At 33.4% G+C, this 15744-nt stretch overlaps 1 protein-coding gene across 2 annotated transcripts in view; it reads right to left on the bottom strand.

The window, feature by feature from the left end:
- LOC129225193 (extracellular serine/threonine protein CG31145-like) overlaps nucleotides 1-15744 on the bottom strand; it is a 213879-nt gene that overhangs the window by 56986 nt on the left and 141149 nt on the right. The window lies entirely within an intron of this gene.

Genomic DNA, 15744 nt, shown 5'->3' with positions numbered 1-15744 from the left:
AGGGACTTTTAAATACTTTTGTACTATGTACTGAAACTGACGATTTTATGCTTTTTGTTAAACATTTTTCGGAGATTTCAGGGTGCTATGCTATTAATCAAGATCATTTATTTACCAAGCATTCTCTCTTTAAATTATGTTCAAAAGTCCAGTGTTCGCACACTCTTAAGACACGCCCCATTTAATAAGGACTCTTCCACCAACAATCGAATAAAACTATCTGCTAACTAATAAATCGTGAATGCAACAGAAAATTAACCGATCTTTCTGTTGTACTAATGGTAGATTCTTAACGAAATGGTGGCATGGCTAAAGAGAATATACTCTTTTAGATATTTGCAGAAACGCGTTTCGGATTCAATACTAACGATAGGGAAATGTTGTAATAACTTTTTTTTTCTCGCTTTTTTTTTCAGCTGAAACTAAATAAGCAAGCTTGTACAATAAAGCTAATGTACAGTACAATAGATGACAACAATGCAAAAATAAATAAATAAATAAAATAAATAAATAAATAAAAATAAAAAGAAAGAAAAATGAAAAATTTGTTGTTTTACCCTTTACCTACCCACGGTAAAACGAAGTAAGATACTCAATGGCGCGTTTAAAGTGGCGCCATATAACCAGGGGCGTGCACAAGGGGGGAGGAGAAGGAACACCTGTTGGAATGGGTCGGAGCCTAAAGGGGGTCCAAGATTTTCAACATAAGGGGTGAAATATATGTAGGGGCGTAGGGGTAAACAATATGGAGGGAACCCGAAAGTCATTTGTGACGTTCCCCAAAATTTCTGTGCACGCCCCTGAATATAACTAGAATTTCTCATGTTTGTGAATATTTTTTCGTAAAACAAGTTAAACCAAAAAAAAAAAAATAATAATAATAATAATAATAATAATAAATAAATAAAATAAAATAATAGTTTTAAAAAAAAACTTAAAAAAAGACTTAAAAAAAAAAAAAAAAAAAAAAAACCGCTGTGGCAAAATGAACTAAAAAGTAAATAATAATCTTTGGATGATAGTAATTGACCAAACACTTAATTTTAATGTAATACAAAAAAGCGTGGGGGGCTTCTCATCAGTTGTCTTGAATTTGTTTCATTTGTTGTCCATGCAAAAATGTAAATAGACAGCTCCCCACGGTTTTTTTATTGCATTAAAGTTAAGTGCTCGTTCATTTACTAGCATCCAAAGGATTATTTTTTACTTTTTAGTTCATTTTGATACAAAAGCGTGCTTTTTTAAAATTTTTTAAAAGCTGTCTTCTATTTGAAATGCAAATGTCTCAGCGCATCTCTAATTTTCTCAACATTTTCAACCGCCCAGTACAGATTACACTTCACTAAAGCATTTTCGAAACCTGACCTCGAAATAACGAAAAAAAAAAATATTCGAAAGAACGAAGACGTAAACGAATTGGAAACGCCTAGTGCTTCGAAATGAAGTGAAGAACTCTTTTAATATTTATGAAATCCCTGGGCACAGGGAACGCACATTGTCACCTCCAGAAGAATATTAAAAAAAAAAAGAAAAAAAAAAGGGAGAATGTTGGAAGCCTTTACTTCCTACAAAATTGCTTTTGTCTCGTTTTCTCGGTCGGCAGATATGTATTCCGTGGCCTTTTTCTTGATTTGGAATCGCCTACTTTTCCTCATTCCACGGATTTTCATTCTAAACGGTGGATTTGCATTTTCTGCCTGACTTCGGACTGCTAGCGTGTTGGATTTTAATCGTGACAGGGCATCAGCAACACGAATCTGATTTGAAAACGGCGAATTAACATCTCCCGAACAATGGCACTTTGTCGACTTGAGGTTGGAATGAGGTACACAATGTATTCACATCACCATTTCTTATTCAAGTGCCATTGGTTTGGAAAATCTGAGCTTGCTATCCAGATTTTATCTATGTTTAACCTAAGCAAACGGCGACAATTCAAACCAATTACAAACTTATTTGGTTTCATTCGATTCTGCCAGAAGCATCATCTAACAAGGTACAACACGATGTAATGCATTATTGTATTGCAGCTATTTTCTGGTGTATTGTTGGTAACACTAGTTTTTTTTTTTTTTTTTTTTTTTTTTTTTTACCGTCACCTGAATACAGTGAACACTGGCTGAACAGTATATGACTTGACAATTGAATTGAAAACTTTTTTTCTGTGTAGTTTACACAATTTCTGTTCATTAGCTTATTTTTTCTTCGGAGAGGGAGGGGGGGGGGATTTGAAATTTCATTGTATGGGGATTCGATGAGGGAAAAAAAGTCGGATTTTTTTCGTCTGTAATTTAGCAATTTAAATTGGGGCAAAGCGAATCGATTTTTGACCATTCTCAAAATGAGCAAATTGGCAATTTGTTTTAAAAAATACATAAAGAAAGAACAATATATTTTTTACATTACTTTTTCTATTGGGCAAAGTGAAAAGTAAAATATTTTTCTAATGAAATGTTTTTATTCCATTGTTAAAAATATTTTTATGAGATGAATTAGTAAATAAAAGAATGAGTGAAATTAATAGATAATAAAGCAATATAAACGAATAAATGAATAAATGTGTTAATCAATATGTGGAAAAACAAATATTTTCATCCATAAAGAAGTAAGATTTGTGTTGAAAAACAAGATGATAGATTTTGTTTCAAAAACCAAGTCGGGTTATTGGGAAAACTCACCTGCGTGAACTTTAATTTCAGGGATGTAAATTAATGTAAAAAAAGAAGTACAAATGTTTTCATATGCTTAACATGTGCAGATTGTAACAATGAAGAAAAAATTTCGTTCCAGGAAAAATGTATCAATTAGGCCTATATTAATGGAAAATTCCTCACCTCCGTGACAGACCTTATGAATGTCATTATTTCTGAGATGAGAATAAATGATAGAGGAGAAATACAACAATTTTAGACAGTCTACCAAAATTATAAATTACCAGTATATTCTCAAATTTACTAATTTGGAAATATATTGATAACACACTATTTTTGAACAAAAATTTCAATTAAAAGGATAATTAAAACTTTAGCCATACTTTAATTAAGAGAGCTTAATATTAGATTCACACTAATAATTAAAATAGCTCATTGTTGCTCAATTAGCAAAATTACTTCTTTGACACTAAATTAGCCTCTATTTTAAATCACTAAAAGTTTTTTTCGTTTTTTTAAATTTTTTACTTTTGTGAACAATGGTTTTTTTTAAATTATTTTTATTTGTGAGTAAAATAATTGGAATTTAGCTAGGCCATTGTTTATGGTTACTTCTAGTAGGTAACATTTTTAAGTAAGAATGAAAGAAAAAAGAAAGAAAACAAAAGGTTTTGATATTGAAAATAATTTTCGTTCAAAAGTTACACATTCTGGAGCAAAAAGAAGCTCAGATTTAAAAAAAATATGTTTTATTCATTCTATTATGTGTGGAGGCTACAATTTTGCCTGTGACTGTAACGGTGAGTTACGGGTGACGGTCTTAGTATTTCCTCTGGTGGCAAACGGTAACTCTACGCCCTTTCTTTTTAATTAAAAGAGTAAGCATAAGAAAAGCAAAAGGTATAATTTTAGATACCACATGAGGAAAATCGAAAGGAAATAGTCTTCTTTTTTCTTGTTTGAAAACGAGAAAAAAAGAAAGAAAAATTCGAAAATTATTCGTGCGTTATAATCCACGCGAGCGCTTGAAATAACAATTGAATTACATTGAAAAACAATTACGCAGTTAAATAACTACCTGAAATAATATTGAAGTTCTCTTGCGGTATTTCTAGGTATTTCTTTCATTGCAATCCCAATTGTTTTCGTATTTCGTTGACGCCTACCAGATTCTTAATTTCTAACAAGCGTTTATCATTTTTTATACAAAAGAACTACTATTTTCCCGAGGCTCGCATCAGATTTTTTTTAAAGATAGTGTACATTGAGCATGCTTGTAAACTACATACATTAACATTTAGAAATCAAAATGAGGGGCATGTCAAAAAGGTATATTTTATGAGAGGAAAAAGTTTCGTTTTTCTCTATGAAAAAAACTTAAAAAAATCACTAGGAGTGTCAACACTAGGAATACGCGCTAGGAAGGTTCATGGTTAGACAAAAATATAATAATTATTCCCGGAATATTCAACTTCGGCTTTTAACTTTCATGTATTTGAATGCATGGAACCGTTATGTATTTTAATATGTTGTATCCACTTTCTACTTCGCAACTCCAGAGCTCGAATACGCTACCTTACGGTGGCAAACAATACTGAAGAAAAAGGTAAAACATTCCAATCCACGTATTTTCTTTGGAGTAAATTACAGGCTTCAGACAGTTTGTGGTGTAGTGTAATTTCAGAAGAATAGAAAAGAAAGCCTCCCACAAACACAATGAAAAATTATCGCCATTCACTAAGTGTCAAAGCAAGTTATAAGTTACGGCATGCGTTTGTTTTACCTTTTCCATCCGCCATTAGCCTTTGGTTGCAGCGCCCCCTATAGTTTATTGGAGTTGCGTCTTGCTTCGTACTTAAAAAATAATGATGTTTTTCGTGTTGCGTCACAATACGTACTAATCGTTATTTTTTAAGTATAATTTTTTTTTTATTTAGAAAGTTGATGCTCCATATTATGATACATTTTTTTTTTCATCCTCAAATCTGTGCGCCTCCGATTTTTTTTCTGCGCTCTTGAACCAGTGCTCCTTTGGGTTTTTTTAATGCTCTAGAACCTGCGTGACTTTTTTTTTTGCTCCCTCGAACTGGTGCGACTTTTTTTTTTTTTTTTTTGCATCTTCGAACTTGTGCGTCTTAATTTTTTCTTGGCCTTTCGAACCTATGGACCTTCTTTTTTTTTGCTTCCTGGAACCTGTGCGCCTTCTCTTTTTTTCCGCCTTCGAACTTATGCGCCTTCGGGCGGCTTCTTTTCTTTCAATTTTGCGCCCTAGAACCTGTGCGCCTTCTTTTTTTCATTTATTTGTGCCCTCGAAATTGTGCGCCTTCGTTATTTTTCTTTTTTCCCAGCCTGTGCACCCTGTTTTTTTTGCCCTCGAACCTGTGCGCCCTTTGGGAATCAAGGGTTGGCACCCTCTTGGGTGACCCAGTCCGCCCGTTTTAAGTTATTTTTAATAAAATATATAATCTGCTACGTGTGGAAGAAAAAAAATGTCCGTGCTTTCGTGGAATGGCGCCATTTTTTTTTTGGTGGCATTGGATATTCTTTCCCTATATGTGCAAGCAGGGCCGCCGTTTGGGAGGGGATACCAGTCCTATAGTACTGGGGCCCGGAGCTTTGAAGGGCCCGCACGGTCATGAAACCGTTTTTCAATAATAATATTAATAACTCAATCGAAGAAACATAAGCTATTTCAGGAGAGATTAATTGAGTTTCTGAATTTTTCAGAAAAAGCGGAATTTGATGTAACTTAAGAATTGATGAAGTCCCTTAAAAGATACAAAATTCCATTAGAAGATTGCAGAGCACAAATGTTTGACAATGGGTCAAACCTGAAAGGTGTTGTGAAAAGAGTCAAAAGACGAATAAACGGAAATCCACTTGATCTATTTTCACTTTATGGGACCCAATCATTAAATTTTATTGGACTTAATGCTCCACAGCATTTTCTCTTATGGCATCACCAGAAATGCGCTAGAGTTAATATATCTCACTTATCTCAAACATGACAAATTATATAGTTTTTGCTATCTATAGATATTGCACTTGAAAACATATTTTTGTGCTAAATTCAAATGAGTCTTAATTTACATTAAAATTTAAAAATTCAGTTATAAGCAACGAAACAATGCAATGTCACATATGAATACAATTTTAAACAAATCATTTTGAAGTTAGTAAGTGTAATGAGTGAGAGGAAATGAAATGACGGTAAAAAAATATGCAATGGTCAGGGATGAGGGGTCATGGGGAAGGGCCTGGTATTAAAATTGGTATCGGGCCCCATTGCTGGTAGCGGCGGCCCTGGCAATACGGACTTAACACTACCTCTATCATATCCGCATGAAATGTTTTTTAACGTAAACTTTGTGTCTACTAGCAACTCGTCAATGCTCGACTATTCTTGAGCAATACATCGCTGGGAAAGAACACGAATGACAATATGTTTACAACGTTCCCGTGGCCAGCGCGGGTGTTCATTTCGGTTTTCCTTTCCTCCTCTGAATTAGCTTTCGTGCGTAAAGACCTCTTTCGGAGAGGGCACGAGGGAGTAAGTGCCGAGAGAAATAGAAGGAAAGAAAAGAAATTAAAAGCACTCGTTCCACCTCTGAGTGTTTTCTCGTGCTTCGGCTTCCGTGACTGCAAATAAAGTGAAATGATGTGTTGCCGTGACAACGTTCTTGCTGAGAGCGCCCGCCGTTCCGTTTTTCCTTCTGCCACAATCAATGGAAATGAGAAACATATTTTCAGAGCCTGGGATCCTGAAACTGGAGACTGATTTTAGGGTGCAGAAATTTCTTACCATTATTTTTGTCCCTTCCTCTACTATACAGGTCTTCAACCCAGTTTCTGACCAGGAAACCATACGTAAGAGCAGCGTTTTTTAACTTTTTAGATGGGTGGAACCCTTTTGAATGTCGACGCTCTTCGTGGAACCGCTATTTTTTCTCAATAGTATAATTTGCTACAACATTCTTGAAATCATCTATTTTCAACAGAAGAGCTTTTTGGTTTAAAAAATATATATTTAGACTCAAGAAAAGTCATTTTAAAACTCACAAATTTTTCTAAACATCTACAACCATTTCTAACAAAATTTAAAAGCTTTAATTTTGAGGATATGAGTGGCATCTATTTTTTTACTATTACAGGTACTGCCTTCATGGGCGCCCATATGCAAAATTTTAAGGGGGGACTCAGACATTTTCCCAATTTTGATAAATTATTCATCAATGGCTGGAGAAGAAATGATTTTACATTTTTGCAAAGAAAAAAAGTACTAAAAGCAAAGAAGTTTTAATTTCTGGAGGGACTTGAGCCCCCCTTGCCCACCTATATGGACGCCCTTGACTTCCTTATTATCATGTTTTATAGATGAAAGTTACATCCTCAAATCATGTTCAGTGCTAAGTGTGTGGTGATGTTTTATTTTTGTCGACAGATAAGTTGAGAACCTAAACGAAACAAGACGTTTCGTGACAAATCAGAACATTCATTTTTCAAATTTCACCAGAATTTCACTGAATATCAACATTTTTTACATGTCTGGTGCAAAGAAGAATCAAGTACCATTTCACTTAAAAGAGTACTCTAGAGCTGACGTTATTGAAGGCCATACATTGACAACAAATGACTTTTTATTTTATCCACTATTGATGTTTTCTTAGACGTCCATTCGGAAAATACTCATTAAATACTTCACTTAAGCCAAATTTTTTAAAGTGACTAATGACAACGTTTTGAAAAAAGGAAAATGCAAAGTTTCGTGGAACCCTTCAATGATCACCACGGAACCCCAGGGTTCCATCACAATTTAAGAAACACTGCGTTACAGCAACAATTTAAAAAAAATTAAAATAAGTAGCACTTGAAAGAGCATTGTGAAACGTTTTTTGACGCATAAATCATTTGCCCTCGCCTCCCCGTTTTCAAAAATTTTTGTCTTAAACTTGGGCGACATTTAACTCTCCGTTTTCGAAATTTGTCTTAAACTTGGGCGACATTTAAGAAAAAAAGTCGCCAAATTTAGCTGGTAATGGACTCTTCAACCGATTGCCGTAGCGTCTGTTTTTTTTTTTTGAACACACACCGAATTGTAAAATTGGAATTATCAACCTTTGGTTAGCCACACCAAAGGTTGTTGGTTCGATACCGGTTCCTCCATTTTTATACCTTCACGAGGGGGGAAAGAAATTGTTCTATTTTTAAACAACGAATAAAAGAACATCCAAACATCAGATCAAGAGATCATCAACCCCACAAGGATTGAAAACAATAATCAATCCTTGATTGTTTAAAAAAGCTCAACTACACTGTAAAAAAAATTCGGAAACGTTTCTGAGTATATCGTGCAGCTGCGGTTCATGAAATTTTCAAAAACGTTTCTGAGTATTTCGGAATCCTCTTTCTGTAATGTCCAGAAACGTGTCTGAGTATTTCGGAATCCTCTTTCTACAATTTCCAGAAATGTTTCTGAGTATTTTGGAATCCTCTTTCTGTAATTTTCAGAAACGTTTCTGAGTATTTCGGAATCCTCTTTCCGTAATTTCCAGAAATGTTTCTGAGTATTCTGTGCAGCTGTGGTTCATGAAAGTTTCGAAAACGTTTCCGAGTATTTCGGAATTCTCCAAACAATTTTCAAAAACGTTTCTGAGAATTTCGGAATCCTTTTTCCGTGATTTTTTCTAAAAAATAATTTTTTACTATAGTATTGCATGCGATATCAGTTTCAATTCTTTCATATCTAAGAGCAATGAAACAAGCAATTTTAGAATCATTCGTAGATTTTTTTTTTTTTTTTCTGAATTTCTAATGACAAATAGCATGGTTAACAGCATAACATATGCACAGTTATAAATTAATGAAAATTTATGAAATAATATAGTAGTTTCATTCATAATCACAAAATCGTCGGGGGAGGGAAGGGGAGTACTTTCTCAAAAGTGGGATTGTTTGTTAAACAATATTAAACTTCAGTTTTTCTCTCAATACTTTCAAGACAAAATTATCAACATATTGTATTTTTAATGCAGAACTTAAAAACATATCTTGTATCAAACTTGTAGCTTTTATTTTCGGATAAAATTTGACAGAACTTACCTACACTTTGCGTTCCGAAATTCATTCACGTCAAGTCAATTTCTTTGACGAACATAGTGTACCGAAAAGTACCAACAGAGAAATTGATGAATTTAAATATGACACCAAAGTCCCCCTGCTGAAACCATTCGGGTTTATTCTTCTGTTCTTGCCCTTTTTCAGTTTATCACAAATATAGATACTTAATCAAAATAGGTTACTGATTTTATTTTTAGAGTGTGCGCAAAATGCATTATATATTTTATTTATTAAAACATTGAACTCTATTACATGATTATTCCATTTCATATATACGAGAGTCCCCCCCCCCACACCACAAGAGTGATGGTGCACCCATAAAATGATATAAAGCGCCCCCCACCTTAAAAAAAGCAACCCCTTGAAAATGTCAATGGCACAGTCTCTCACCATATGTGCATTGCATATTAATAACATAGTATTTAAAAACTGATCACTTTTAAAACGATGACATGAAATAATATTACTTTTTATTTCAGCATGTAAATGCAGCTGTTCCATTTTTGCCACTGACTCATTCCTCCTGACTGTCCTACATTAAACTAGTATATCCACGAAGGAAATGTTATTTTCGGAACTAATGTCAAGGAATTTTTTTATTGTTAACCACATTTAACAAAATGAATAAGCAGATGAATTAATTTCATAACTATGTTCTTACTAATAGATAACATGGTCATTTTCTAATGGTATAAATATTTTTAAATGAATGAATAAATTATAATAAAAAAAGATAAATTATACCGGCACATTTTTTGTGAAGCATATTACAATACTAGAAAATATTTGCATTACCATATTTCTAATGAATTAAACAATTGATTTTTTTTTCTTTTTGAACCAAAATGTATGTACATCCAAGTATTTCGAAATAACTTTTCTGTGATTGCTTCTCAAATATAAATCTTACTTCTTTTGCGTAATTAATCAGTTTCAGTTGGTTACAACAAATAGTACACCACGTACATAGGTATGTAGGATAACTTTAAATTAATTCGATAAACCCAAAAACAGTTACAATTGGAGCCTTATCAAATGCAAATCAACAAAAATATAAATGTATATAACAACATGTTTTAAAATATTCATTAATACTTACAAGTGAACATGAGCGGAAGAAAATCTAAGTACCTCCATTACAACTGAATAAGTAATCCAAAGGGTTTCGTTTCATTAAGTATAAACACGGGTGTTGAAACTATTCACGCTTGAACACACAATATATATATAATTATGGTCGCATTGGAAATTGTAAAGAAGCAAATGGTTATTAACTAACTTAATAGCTGCGTACATCGTCTAAAAAATCAAGGGCAGTCCAAAATGCAAAGGCGTAAAATTAGTTTCGACACATTTTGCTACTTTCTAGACATGAAATAACAGGCATTCCAATGCTAAACAGTTGCTGACTGCAGCAACCATAGATAAGAAAAAAAGAAGTTCTCGTTATTTCCGACTCATTGGCGCCTGTGTTGGAAGGATGAAATAGGTTTCGAAGCGTTGCGTCATCACTTCCACTTCTAGATATCTTGAAATAACAAAAAGCTTTCTGAATATTGAGGAGTTCGCTATTGGATGAAGGATTCCTACTATTTCGGAAACGTTTCCGATATATTCAGAAACGTTTCCGATATTTGTTACAGTGTAGACACATTCTTCCAACATAAATATTAGATACGGAGAAGTACCAGAAACAGTTCTTGTTCTACAGTTCTTGATTTGCATCATTATCCAGTTTCAACACGCACCTCCGAGCATTACAATTAAAATAAATTTTTCCTCTTCCCTGATTACACCAAGTCTGAGTACAAATGAAATAAGTTTTGGCTTATTAATTTGCTGATTGAGAGAGAGAGATGATTCGCTTCGCTTCGTTGATGGAACCTGGTGATTCGTACAACAAAGCTCAAGTTTCTCGATCTCTTAAAACTGCTGCTGACTTTTTTGTTGATTTGATCTTTTTCTATCTTGTGAATAGCATTATGTTAATAATATATTTAAAATAACCGAGAGACCGATTTTGTTTAGAATGAGGATTAACATTAGGCTTGTCTAATTCAACGTTTCTTACACCCCCCCCCCCCCCCCAAGGACCGGCAAAAGCTATTGAAAAAAGTTCGCGGACCGGTGAGCTTTTTTTTTTTTTTTTCTTTTTCTTTTTAACCTCCGACTCGGGAACTGACCATTAAAAACTGATGAAAACATTTTGCCACCAATAATGTGATTTTTTTTAAAAGTAATTATAAATAAATAAATAAAATTTTTCTTAGTGCACACACAGCTGTTTTTAAAAGCAAACATAAGTTATTTTAATAATTATGCATAAGTAAATAAACATTTGTGAAAAATCATACAGAACTACAAAAAATAAGTAACGTCATATAGAATATTGGTACATGTTATTAATATTTATTTATTTACTTGTATTTGTTTTGTTATTTGTTTATTTATTTTATTTTATTTATTTATTTATTGAGTGAAGAATTTTTTTTAACGAGCAAAAAGTTGTAAGTTTATGAAAACTGGTAAAATTTTTCTGCTAGCCGGTGCCTATTCGACGAACTACCGGTTGAGAATAGCTGGCTAAATCGCAATTCATTGCTGCGGTTTCAATTCAGAGTTTGAACATAAGCAGGAATCTGATTCATAACTCTATCTTTCTCACCTTTGTACATGCCTCAATGTGCATCATTTCCTTTTCATTTGTAGATAAAATTTTGAAACTTAGCAGTGTTACCTTTAAAGAGTGATCAATACACGGTAGCTCATAGAAGCCTTTGAAATTTGAAATAGAAAATTAATTGATGTACCGTAGAAGAACTTCTATCTGATACCTATTCGTCAGTAATAAAGCAACATAGATCTTCTATGTCACACACAAAGATTTTGCACAGCGTCAGAAGCTTGTCGCCATCCCAAATATCGCAAAAAACGTTCATAGATAAAAGTCTGCAATTGCAAAACCTGCAAAATTTTGTCGTATTCTACGATGATCACTTCAAATTTTGAATTAACACGACTTGCCCTTTGCTGGTAAAGACTACTTTGTCGTCGATCAAGTTGTCGTCGATCAAACACACAAACACACAAGAAAAACAAATCAAACTGATGTCAAAAAATAAGAATCAGCAAAATGTCCTCTCTATGGCTTTGGGCAAGAACACCCACACAAAGAACATTTATTCAGTGACACAACAGTCTGAGAAAATGTTTTAACAAAAAAGCAGAGCCGGAGATCGCATTAGTATTGTATTATTATTTCTCTAATGTTGTATTTTAAAAATCTATTTTTCTAATTTTTGTAAGATTTATTAAATGCAGTAATACTGCAAATATAGTAATAAATAAACAGACTTTGCTGTATAAAAGCTATTTTGTATGAAATACGGTGTTGTTTCTTAAACCCATTAATAAATTGTAACTTCAGGATAGCATTTATGAAACTAGATTACCATAAAAATTGTGTGTTGGGAGGGGGGCAGAACAATTTCATACTGAAAAAACGGGGGCGCAGATATAAAAGTTGTAATCCATTGCATTAATGGTTTCTTTATTAACTCCTTAAAATACGAATTTTTGTTTCGAACCCCCAAACCCCCCCCCCCCAAAAGTTAGATTTTTTTGACAGAATTTGTAGACGTATAGTGCAAGTGATTTTTTGTAATTTTAGCTGTAGGGGGCAAGGTAAAAGTTATGCCTCTCATTACCATATAACTTGTTTTAAACAAGTTATAAAAACATTTACAAAACGTAATTTATTTTTAACTGTTATTTTTATGATGTTTAACGAATGAAAATGATAATATTACCTTTTCCACACCCAACAACGGTAAATATTGCCTCACAAACTTATTGGTTAATCATCAAAACGGCTGTGCGCTAATTACTAACTAATAATCTGCCGTGGGAAAGTAAAGAGCAGTGTCGGCAGAACTGAGTTTTTTGAAATATTTCAAGAAACGCATTTTAGATTTAACACTAGCAATATACTTTAATTTGACGTTCCTCTTGTACTTTGTATTGCTGCAGAAAACAAATGAGCGAGCTTATACAAAGAAGCTAAAGTGCAACAGACAACAAAAATGTAAAAAAAAAAAAAAAATGAAATAAAATAAATATTACAGATACTGCTCTTTACCTTCCCACGGCAGTCATGCACTAAATACACAAGAATTACGCTGCATAGTGGGGCTATAAATGTTTAATAAATTCAATTATAATCCAGCATATCTATTTTTACTAGAACTGATCTCAGGTCAGACAGGAATTAAAATTTAAAAAAAAAAACCTCTGCTTTATTTGCATGCTGGATTACTATTTATATTGTGTGAAATTGCGTGCTTATAACTGTAACTCAGAGCCAGAACAAAGTAAGTCACATAATCGCAACTTAAGAGGAAAGACTTATGTTTAACGCATACAAAAGATTGGAATCGCGCTCTTTTAACACTGGTAAATAATTATATATTTCTTTTCTTTTTTAAAATGGGGTCGTTTCCAAAGTTTTCAAAGTATTTTTTTCTGAAAGAACATGCTTAAAAACATAGGATCTAACCATTTTTTAAATAATTTCTTTAAGTTGAATATTTTTAAAAAAGTACTTAAATCGGTGATCATTCATGGTTTACATTTCTAGCCGATGACATCACAAATGATGAAATGCCATTCTGTGTTGCCATTCACAGAGCAAAATATTTAATTCACATCTTTACTCACGTGTATTGGCAACGATATGGTTAATAGCAAGTGTAGAGCGCAATTTTAATTCGTTGCTTGATTATCATAACGTGGAAACGCGGTGCAAAGATGCTCCAAAAAGCATCATTTGTGACGTCATGTAGACCACGCCTTGTTTGAAAAATCGGACATTTTAAAAAATTAATTAAAAAATAACTGTTGGGAAAATGAAAGAATTTTCTGGGTCCATATTTTTTTTTTTTTTTGCTTATTCTATCAATTTCAGTGACTAAAAGTACTACTTTTGTCTGAAGGAAACGACCCCATTATGTTCAAACGGTTCGAATAGGATTCTACAAAGAATCACAATTTTTGGACTTGATCCGTCTGGCTCTCATGTACAGATAAGTCATCGGCATACTCGTCCAATAGTTATGCCTTAGGAAAATTAGTGGTTTTGTATTTCAGACGAACAGATTTCACAAGGTAACAGCTTAATAACTAGAGACTCTAATCCAAGGCGGACAGCTTTATAAGCTCACAAGGTAACAGCTTTATAACTAGGGAATTTAAATCCAAGAAATCTCCTTGTAAACTTGTACAGTTTACCTTAATATTTTCTTATTTTTGGATCAAGAGACAGCTAAATTGAACACATATTGTGGCTAAAGGGGAGAAAGAAATGAAGAACCTTTTCCCGCAAGGTATACACATTTTAAATGCACTCATTAGTGAGATAACACTAATTCTAAAACTGCAGAAGCCCAATGTAGCGTGCTTATTAGGGTCATCCTACACTAATAACGAATACGATCTGCATGGGTCGTTTGAGAGACAGCTAAGCAACTGGGATCTGATGTTGCGATTCTGGTCATGATTTTTTTAATAGCATTAAGTGAAATGCTTATTGAAAATCAAAAAGCATCTTTTTCTATTTTCACAGTGATTTTTCATGCTGGTAATGTTTTGTGGAATATTTTTTCGTGTTTTCTTAAAAGATCGTTCACAAGATAAAGTAAATTCCGCCTGAAGATATGATATTTGAATGGGGTTTTTTCCTTCAGTCAAAAGTAGTAGTACTTTTTGTCACTGAAATTGATAGAATAAGCAAAAAAAAAAAAAAAAAAAACATGGACCCAGAAAATTCTTTCATTTTCCCAACAGTTATTTTTTAATTAATTTTTTAAAATGTCCGATTTTTCAAACAAGGCGTGGTCTACATGATGCTTTTTTGGCGCATCTTTGCACCGCGTTTCCACGTTATGATAATCAAGCAGCGAATTGAAATTGCGCTCTACACTTGCTATTAACCATATCGTTGCCAATACACGTGAGTAAAGATGCGAATTAAATATTTTGCTCTGTGAATGGCAACACAGAATGGCATTTCATCATTTGTGATGTCATCGGCTAGAAATGTAAACCATGAATGATCACCGATTTAAGTACTTTTTTAAAAATATTCAACTTAAAGAAATTATTTAAAAAATGGTTAGATCCTATGTTTTTAAGCATTTTCTTTCAGAAAAAAAATACTTTTAAAATATTGGAAACGACCTTATTAAGGAAAATAAATTTGAAAACATGGGTATAGAGTTAGCTCTCAGCAAAGCAAGCTCACCGTCAACTGCACCAAGCGATATTTATAAAATAGATTTTAATGTTATCTCAGTCAGTGTTCTGTAAAATGAAACTTTTACCTAGCATTCGAATCTGAATCTAATGAAAAATCAAAGTTCTCGATAAAAGAGTTTCAGATAATCGAGGTCCTATTGTATACATATTCTAAACATTGAATTCAGCAAACAGTTGAACTTTAAAAGCCATTTTCAACTTATTCGGAACCGTATGTTTTTCTGTTGAGAGTACCGCTTAATTTTCATGAGAGCTCACTAGAGCTCAGTTACTGGACTCAGTCACTCTCGATATATCTTTTCAAAACTAAATGGAATGTCAGACTACTTATCAGTTGCGCGCACAGAAATTTTGAGGCCCGTAACAAATGACTTTTTTGGGCTCCCCCATTAAAATTAATTACCCCCACGTCTCTACATGTATTTCGCCCTTCATTCTAAAAATCTCGGGCCCCCTTCAGGCTCGGGATCGGGCCAGCAGGTGTCCCTTCTCTTTCCCTCTGTTCAAGCCCCTGCTACTTATACATGAATATAAATTCTGAGGAATACCGGGTTTCTGCATACTTTTTTGGTAGATCTTAAGCCCTATTTGTAAGTACGAGTATAACTCTCATCGAACAGTTGCCGGAAAAGAACATTTTACTTACAAATAAATAAATAAGTAA

This window comes from Uloborus diversus, chromosome 6 (genome assembly GCF_026930045.1).
Source record: "Uloborus diversus isolate 005 chromosome 6, Udiv.v.3.1, whole genome shotgun sequence".
NCBI classification, from domain to species: Eukaryota; Metazoa; Arthropoda; class Arachnida; order Araneae; family Uloboridae; genus Uloborus; species Uloborus diversus.
Note: the sequence above shows the minus strand (reverse complement) of the source record. Positions and strands in the feature narration are given on the sequence as shown.